Source organism: Echinops telfairi, unplaced genomic scaffold, assembly GCF_000313985.2.
Source record: "Echinops telfairi isolate 266 unplaced genomic scaffold, ASM31398v2 ScPeMD7_5;HRSCAF=22, whole genome shotgun sequence".
NCBI lineage: Eukaryota > Metazoa > Chordata > Mammalia > Afrosoricida > Tenrecidae > Echinops > Echinops telfairi.
Window position 1 is genome coordinate 22,901,602 of NW_022103901.1, and position 9,030 is coordinate 22,910,631.

Sequence of the window (9,030 nt, forward strand, 5' to 3'; positions counted from 1 at the left end):
CCTGCTGGCCGCCGCCGCGGCTGCAGCCCCGAGCCTCCGGTGGGGCTGCGCGGCGTGGCACCCGCCTGGCACCTCGCGGGGAGGGCTTTCCCCCTCGCCCTATGGGTAATTGCAGAAGGGGTGCCCAGCTGTCTAGTGAGGCCCGTCGTCGCTGCTCCATACTGGTGTGAACTGGGAGGCGTGCTCTGAGTGAGAGGAAGGACACACCATCTATTGCCTGCAGAGGACCCTGGAGACGAGATCTCTCCTTTGCAGGAGCAGCTGCCAGTGCTGGGTTACTTACCGGCCTCGGTGGCTTCCGCAGGGGGTTGTGGCGTAGGTCACCGTTCCTTATTGCGTGGTCTTTAATCGCCTCCCTGGCTTCTCTGAAATAGCGTACGCTCTCTTCAGCAAACGGCTGTTGTTGGTGTCGAGTCGTCTCCGGCCCTGTCCCATAGTGACCCGGTTTATGCACAACAGAACACTGCACGGTCCCACCCCAATCCTTCCCAAGCCGGGGCCCATGGCTGCAGTCACTGTGTCCATCCACCTCGTCAAGGGCCTTCCTCTTTCTCGCTGCCCTTCCACTTTACTAATCCTGATGTCCTCCTCCAGGGACCGGTCACTTCGGACAGCATGTCCAAAATAGGTAAGACAAATCTCTTGCCCATCGTTGTCTCTAAGGAGCACTCTACCAAGCCAGATCAGTTTGTCCTTTTAAGGCATAGAAGGTTTAAACTGCAGAAGTCCATGGTACTTTCAATATTCTTCTCCAGCACCGCAATGCAAATGAATCGATTCTCCTAGTCTTCCTTATTCAGTGTCCAACTTTCACGTGCATATGATGCAAGGAAGAATACCATGGCTTGGGGAAGGAGCACCTTTGTCCTTAAAGTAACATCCTTGTGCTTCAAAACTCTAAAGAGGCCTAGTGCAGCAGATTTACCCAACACAGTACATCTTTTGATCACTTGACTGCTGCCTCCATGACCATTGATGGTGGATCCAAGGCAGACAAAATCCTTGACAACTTCAACCTTTTCTCCATTTTTCACGATGCTTCCTCTTGGTCCAGTTGTAAGGATTTTGGTTTACATTGAGTCGTAATCCATCCTGAAGGCTACAATCCTCAATCTTCATGAGCAAGTGCTTCAAAGCCCTCCTCACTTTCAGCAAGCAAGGTTGTCGTCTGCATACCCCAGGTTGTTAATAAGCCTTCCCCAAAACCTGATGCCACACTCTTTGTGTGAGTCTGGGTACTTCAGAGAAACAAATCCACAGAAACTCATGTATGAGAGAGAGTTTTATATAAAGGGTAAGGGCGCATCAATAATACATCCCAACCCAGTGCTGCCCAAACCCACAAGTCCAACATTAACCCACATGTCCGACACCAATCCACAAAGTCCTCCTCCATCTCACAAAACACACACTGTGATGCTGACTGCAGGAGGAAAGCCGAGTCAGTGAATGTGTAAGCATCTCAGCGTTGGCAGGGGTCTCCACATAGCTGCTCCAGCACCCAGGGCTGCATCGGGTTAGGTATATGTGGCTTCTCCTCAGGGATGTCTTGCAGGAAGCGAGCCTTGTCAGTTGAAGCAGGGAACTGGCTAAGGCAGCTGCACCCTGGTCTGACAGTCACAAAGCAAGACACCCGAGAACTAGAAAGGCGAGGCTCACCAAGCCAATTTCCCTTCACCCTTTAGTTAACCCCACATGGGTTTATCGGCCAGGTTGGCACAATAAACTAACTACCTGACTCTTCTTCGTATAACCCAGCTTCTCTGATGGTTTGCTCTGCAAACTCTAGAAGGCAAAATCCCCACTGAGGTTAGAAAGCTCTCTGCTCTCATCCACCAGAGTAATCCTGGGACTCAACAGCCCACAGGCGAAAGACACCATTAAGAAAGTGCAAAGAAAGCCTGGCGTCTGGGAGACAATATTTGCCCGGCATGTCTTGGATGATCATCTAACAATGGTTGCAGCAGGCCACTGACAGGGAGATGCCAGAGGTTTGGAAAAGATGCCAGATTCAGAAGAGAATGTGGAACAAGAGGTATCATTGCGGAAGTCAGGTGGGTCTTGGCTGAAATACCAGAAAGATGCTTACTTGTGTTTCGTTGACTCTGCCAAGGCATTTGACTATGTGGATCATAACAAACCATGGATAGCCTTGAGAGGAAAGGGGATTCCAGAACATCTAATTGTGCTCATGCAGAACCTGTACATGGATCAAGATGCAGTTGTGCAAACAGAACAAGGGAATACTGCATGGTTAAAATCAGGAAAGGTGTGTGTTAGGATTGTACGCTCTCAGCCACCTTATTCAATCTGTCTGCCCAGCAAATCATCAGAGAAGCTGGGTTATAGGAAGAAGAATGTGGCATCATCCCAATTGGAGGAAGGCTTATTAACAACCTGCATCATGGAGATGACATAACCTTGCTTGCTGAAAGGGAGAGGACTTGAAGCATTCTCTGGTGAAGATCAAGGCTTGCAGCCTTCAGGATGGATTACAACTCAGGGTAAGGAAGACCCAACTCCTCACAACTGGGCTAATAAGTAACATCAAGATAAGCAGAGAAAAGATAGACGTTGTCAAGGATTTCCTCTTGCTTAGATCCACAATCAAGGCTCACAGATGCAGCAGTTAAGAGATCAAACGCTACATTGCATTGGGTAAATATCCTGCACAAGCCTCTTTAAAGTGTTGAAAAGCAAGAACGTTACTGGGAGGCCTAAGGTGCACTGGACCCAAGCTGGTGATATTTTCAATGACCTCAAATGCATGTGACAGTTGGACAAGGGATAAGGATGACTGAAGAACAATTGGTGCAATTGAATGATGCTGCTGGAGAAGAAGATTGAAAATACAATGGGCAGCCAATAACAAACATATCTGTCTTGGAAGAAGTACAGACAGAATGTTCCTTATGGGCAAGGAGGGCAACACTTGATCTCGCATACATTGATGTGTTGTCAGGAGAGACCAATCCCCGGAGAAGGACACCGTGCTTAACAAAGTAGCGGGGCGGTGAGAAAGAAGGCCTCGATGGATTGACACAGTGGCTGCAACAGAAGGTCAACCACAAGAACAATGATGAGGTTGGCGGTGGACCAGGCCATGTTTTGGTCTGTTCAGATCGGACTTCATAACATACCTGACACAACAACAACAGCCTGGATTGGATAAGTAACTTTTTCAATCATGAAAAGACAACTCATCAAATTAAAAAACGGCCAAAGGATCTGAATGGACAATAGACCCACGACGAGATGTTCAACATCATTAGTCATTGCCAAGATTCAAATCGAAACCACAGTGAGATAACATTTCATACCGCTTTGAGCAGGCTCAAAGGACTAGATAAGAAGAAGTGTTGACAAGGGTGTGAAGAAACTGGAAGCTTCCTTGTGTCTAAAAGGGATGCAAACAGTGCAGCTGCTGTGGAAATCCGTTTGGCAGTTCCTCAAAATGTTAAACCTGGGATTACGATGGATACCAAAGAGAAATGAAAATACCAGGCCACCCAAAGATCTGTGCACAACTGTTTATAATCACCTTATTTATCTAAAGCTCACCACTCTCAAGTCAATTATTACTCATATAGACTTGATGGACAGGGTAGAACTGCCCCTGTGGGCTTCGGAGGCTGTAAATCTTTACCAGAGCAGAAAGCCTCCTCTTTCTCCCGAGAGTTCGAGCTGCTGACCTTGTGGTTAGCTGCCCAGTGTGTACTCACTCCACTATGCCACCAGGGCTCCTAGCATTACTGATAGTAACCAAAAAAGGACAAAAGGAGACAACCCTTCCACCATCAAAAAAATGACGTTCTCATATAAGCTACAACATGGGTGAGCCTTGAAAACATGCCAAGTGAAAAAAGCCAGGCACAAAAGGGGTATGTTTCATCAGTATTGATGGTAGCGTTCAAATGACAGAATTCAGGGTAGACAAACCCCTCAGAAACAGTAATGGGAGTAATGACTTCAGGAGAGTAGGGGAAGGGGAGGGGAGGGGGGAACTGATAGCAATGATGGCAAAATAGCCCCTTTGAGAGGGTTGAATACCAGGACTGTAGGTGAAGGGAATAGAAGGGGTGATGTAAGATATATATAAATAACAATAAATAATATATTAAGGGTTCTCAAGGGAGGTGGGGCAGGGGTGGGAGGGAAAAAAGAGGTGCTGGTATCAAGGGGCTCAAGAAGAAAGATAATGTTTTAAAATTGTTGATAGCAATATTTGTACATATCTGCTTAATAGAATGGATGCATGGACTGTTATAATATATGTAAGAGCCCCCAATAAAATGATTTATTAATAAAAAACAAACAACAAAAGGTATGCTTTTATTTATATGAAACGTAATAGGCAAATCTAAGGAGACAGAAATTCGACGCGTGGTTGCCGAGGGCAGAGAAAGCAACCCTGGTGACAGAGTGGGCACACATTGGGCTGCTAACGGCAAGGCCAGCAGTTTGAAAGCACTAGCCCCCTGTGGGAGAAAGGAGTCTTTCTACTCCGGTCTCCTTGGAAACCCACAGGGGCAGTTCTATCTCCTGGGTCCTACAGGGTTGCTGTGAGTCAGCATAGACTCGACGGCAGGGAGCTGGTTTAGAGGGTTGAGAGACGGAGGCTGGGTTAATGCAGGGTGACTGCTAATGGGTCTGCGGGATGTGATGGAAGTGTTCGTGAATTGACTGTGAGGATGATTGCGCAACTCCGTGAATATACCCCAAAGAATTGAATTCCACACTTGAAATGAATAGCTTGCGTGGCAAGTGAGTTATATAGCAATATAGCAGTTTTTGAAAAATTAGCCTATGGGAGGACATTCCTCACATCGGAAGTTTTCCTGACTCACGTGAGACCACGCTGGGTGGGGATGGGTTTCAGGGCACAGTTGGCACTGCCACGTTCTGGTGCTTCCTGTGGTGCTTCCAAGTTTTCTCCCAAAGGAGCCTCTCAGTTGTTCTGGTTTCCCAGCTACAGTGACTAACACACACACACACACACACACACACCCCTCCCAAGAGAAAATAATCACAGTACGAAATAGCACAGGAGCCTCTCAGTTGTTCTGGTTTCCCAGCTACAATGACTAACACACACACACACACACACACACACACACACACACACACACACCCTCCCAAGAGAAAATAATCACAGTACGAAATAGCACAGGAGCCTCTCGTTGTTCTGGTTTCCCAGCTACAATGACTAGCTCTCTCTCTCTCTCTCTCTCTCTCTCTCTCTCTCTCTCTCACACGCACACACACACACCCCTCCCAAGATAAAACAATCACAGTAAGAAATAGCACAGGCCCAATTCACCTGAACGGGCCTTTATTGGGCAGCCTAGATTAGGCTGCAAAATGACCACTGCCACCCTAGCTCCACACAGCAAATGTTTGTTTACTCCTCACTCATGGGCCGTCGGCTACAGACTGAGGGTCCTCTGTTCAGCGACCCATCACCCAACTCTGCTTCAAGCCCACCAGGAAGTCCAGCAAAAGATATGACAGGGAGAGCACTCTGGTCCTTAAATGCGTCCACCCAATCATGGCTGTCTGGCTGTTGCCAATTTCATCAGGTCAATCCTGACCCATAACGACACTACGGGACAGGGTAGAACTGCCCCCGTGGGTTTCTGTAGCCCTTCAGATGAGTAGAAAGTCTCATCTTTCTGCTGACCTTGCAGTTATCAGCCTCATGCAGAAGATGACAACCCCTTAGTCTCCCCGCCCCGACCCCCACCCCCCCAAAAGAACCAGGGCTGTGGAATATTCCAAAGAAATATTTCAAATGGCTAAGAAAGTCTGGGTATAATCCTCCCACAGGCTGGAGTTTGGTTGGTGGTTGGAGAACCACACTAGCTACTTTGCCACAGGAAGGCATGCTCCCTGAGTATGATCTGCTTGGGTCCCCCGTCCACGGTTGGCATAGGGTGTATGTATTTAAGCAGCAGCATGATAGCTCCCCTTGGCTCACCCTCCATCCTTCACAAGGTCCTGGACCCACAGGCATGAGAAATGGCCCACCTGAAAAAAAAAAATAGCCCACCTGCAGCTTCAGAAAGCTCTGAGTCCTTGGGTGGTGAATGCACTTGGTCAGCCATAAAAGTTGGAGGTTCAAGTCTATCCAGAGACACCCTGGAAAAAAGTTCTGCAGATCCACGCTGGAAAGGCAGCCATTGACATCTCCCCAGGAGCACAGATCTACCCTGACACACATGGGGTCCTCGTGTCAGAATCAACCCCAGGGCAAATGTTTTCTGTTTCTTGTTGCTTCTTTCTTTCCCCCTCGCAGCACAATGGTTAAGCGCTGGGCTGCGATCTTCAAAGTCCGCAGTTGGAAATCACAAGCTGCTTCATGGGAGAAAGCTGGCCCTTTCTACTCCAGGAAAGAGTTAACAGTCTTAGAACCGCACGGGGGCAGTTCTCCTCTGTTCCACAGGGTGGCGATGAGTGGAAATTCACTTGGTGGCAGTGGGTTTTTGAGTAAGAGCCTTTTGTGTTCCTCCCCTGCCTAGTGCAAAGCAAATCTGGAGATAAGATGGACCTGCCGTGGGCCTCCGGCTTCATTTGCCTGGATGGATCCTCTCTCCTGTGGGGTTCAGTTCTAAAGGAGGGAACTGAGGAGGGAGAGAATTTCCCTCTTACCATGCATGTTACTTTACATATTGTCTATTTTTTTTGCTTATTTTCCTAATAAACAATGACATGCATTACATCACATTTATTTTGTAATGAAAGTTAACTTCACTGATTAGAAAGTTAATAGAATGCAGCTAGGTGGAGAAATGAAAGGTGACTATATTTGTACTTCCCCGCCCTCCCCCCCCAAACATACCACAAGACATTTTTCTAATTTGTCTTTTTCCTTATTTGCTTGATCAAGAACACGTATTCTTTTTGCAAGTTATTTTAAATGCCACCAGAAGAAGAAAACAAAGTCAGTAGAGCCTGGATGTTCCCTAGGGCGGCCTCCCGTTCCTTGCCAGGCTGCGGCCAGCTTTGCATAGGAGTGGCCCTGGCGGTTCCCCTGTGCAGTCATAAATTATCAAGGAGCTGTGTCAGCAGGGCTGGGGGAGGCCGCCAGGAAGAAATGCAGCAGGAGGCATTCGGAGGGAGCAGAGCAGTGCACAGCCTTGTTTGCACCGGGTGGTTTACAGATTCTGTTGAAGTAGGAAGATGGAGAGAATTGCTACAAACAGTTCTTTCCCCAAGACCTGCTTGTTACCAGATAGGCCTACTCAAACGAAGTCAGAGCACAGACTGTAACCCTATCGAACAGGATAGAATTTTCCAAGGCGATTTTCTTCGCCAACGTACACTGCCAGACTGCCTGGTTCCAACCACCGACTTCTGAAGGTTAGCCTAACTTAACCTAACTCCCCAGGGCTCCGGTTAAGCTTCTCATACCCAAAGCCAAGTTCCAGGCCACGAGTCAATTCTGACTCACAGCGACCCTCCAGGCAGAATGGGAGTGCCCCAATCGGTTTCAGAGGCTGAGGCCGCAAGCTTCCTCTTTCTTCCGCAGGGCAGCTGCTGGTTCTTAACTGCTGACCTTGCGGTTAGCAGACCAACGTGTAATTTAGGTGCCTGAAAATGTGGACCAGAGGGCAATTAGAGGAAACCCACAGCAACAGTTCCACCCTGTCCTTCAGGATCGCTGTGCGTGAGGGTTCTGTTGGTTGTTTGAAGTTTAAATTACGAGAGAGAGACGGAGGGAGAGACAGAGACACATACACACACACACACACACACACACACACACACGAGAGAGAGAGAGAGAGAGAGAGAGAGAGAGAGAGAGAGAGACAATGAGTTGGGAGGCTGTTAGCCAATGGTCCAATCACTGGAGAAGGTGCTGAGAAACAGGGGGGTTATCGTTAGTGGCGACGCAGAGCTGAGCTGCACCTAAGGATCTCCAGCCCTCCTCTTCAGCGGTGCCCCTAGGGTGGCTTCAAACCGCCAAACTTCTCCTTTTAGTTGAAAAGCGTTTGAAGAAAATGCACGGTGCTAGCTCTGTACATCTCTGTATTTTTCCTAAAGGGTGCATCTTTCTAAAGAGCACGGAAATGATCCCCTTAAGAGAGCACTCTGGGACGGCCTGGGATGAGGGTCCTGGACCAGCGATTCCGCCTTTCTCAGCATCCGTTTCCCCGCGGTTGAGTGGAGGTAACAGGATCAGGGAGTCATACAGGCACAGGACCAGTAAAAGCATTCGGATTGTCTTCCCCAGACTTACGCCGTTGGAGCAGAGGTCGGGCTGTGGAGTCACTTAGGACTACAGAAGCGACTTGGTGTGGGCACGTGGGTCTGTCTGTGGAGAGCGAGCTCGGAGGGACGCAAAGGGAGCTTCCCTGCGCAGGACGCCTCCCAGTCTCGCCCGTGGAGCGGCAGGGTGGCACTGCTCCCAGGTGGCCACAGTTGGTATTACTCTCATGAAAAGTGAAAGCACACATACATTCGTTACATTGATAGGCTCTCCTTTTCGGTTTTCCTCTTGCATTCCGATGACAGATATTGCTACCAGGGCTATTTGGTGGTAGGTGCAGGAGGCGCGGGGCCAATATGGGTTATGCGCAAATTTATGAAGGCGGGACTTGCCAAGCACAAGGCACCCACGTCATCACACTAATATAGACAGAGAGAAGAGCACCCCAAGCGGGAGGTAGCGTGGCCGAGTGGTCTAAGGCGCTGGATTTAGGCTCCAGTCATTTCGATGGCGTGGGTTCGAATCCCACCGCTGCCATATTCCTTATGATTTTACTTTTCTTCGTATTTAAATGTTAACCTCTTCACAACCTTCTATTCATTTCCCCCCTTTTTTAGAAGGTGTGTGTGTGTGTACACACATAAAAAAAAAATATATATATATATATATTTTCCCCCCTCTATAGTTCTTACCCCTGATTTTGAACTTTAAGCCTCTTTCACCCACTGAAACGTCTGGTATACATAGCCAAACACCCAACAGGCTGACTGGATCTTTAGCCCTTCGTGCCTTGAGGCCTCCTTGCCCCACCCCACAAAAAA

At 48.4% G+C, this 9,030-nt stretch overlaps 1 non-coding gene across 1 annotated transcript; it reads left to right on the forward strand.

Moving 5' to 3' along the window:
• Positions 1-8,664: 8,664 nt before the first annotated feature.
• Positions 8,665-8,746, forward strand: TRNAL-UAG. Its single transcript has one exon. It is a non-coding gene; the product is annotated as a tRNA-Leu (tRNA).
• Positions 8,747-9,030: the final 284 nt, after the last annotated feature.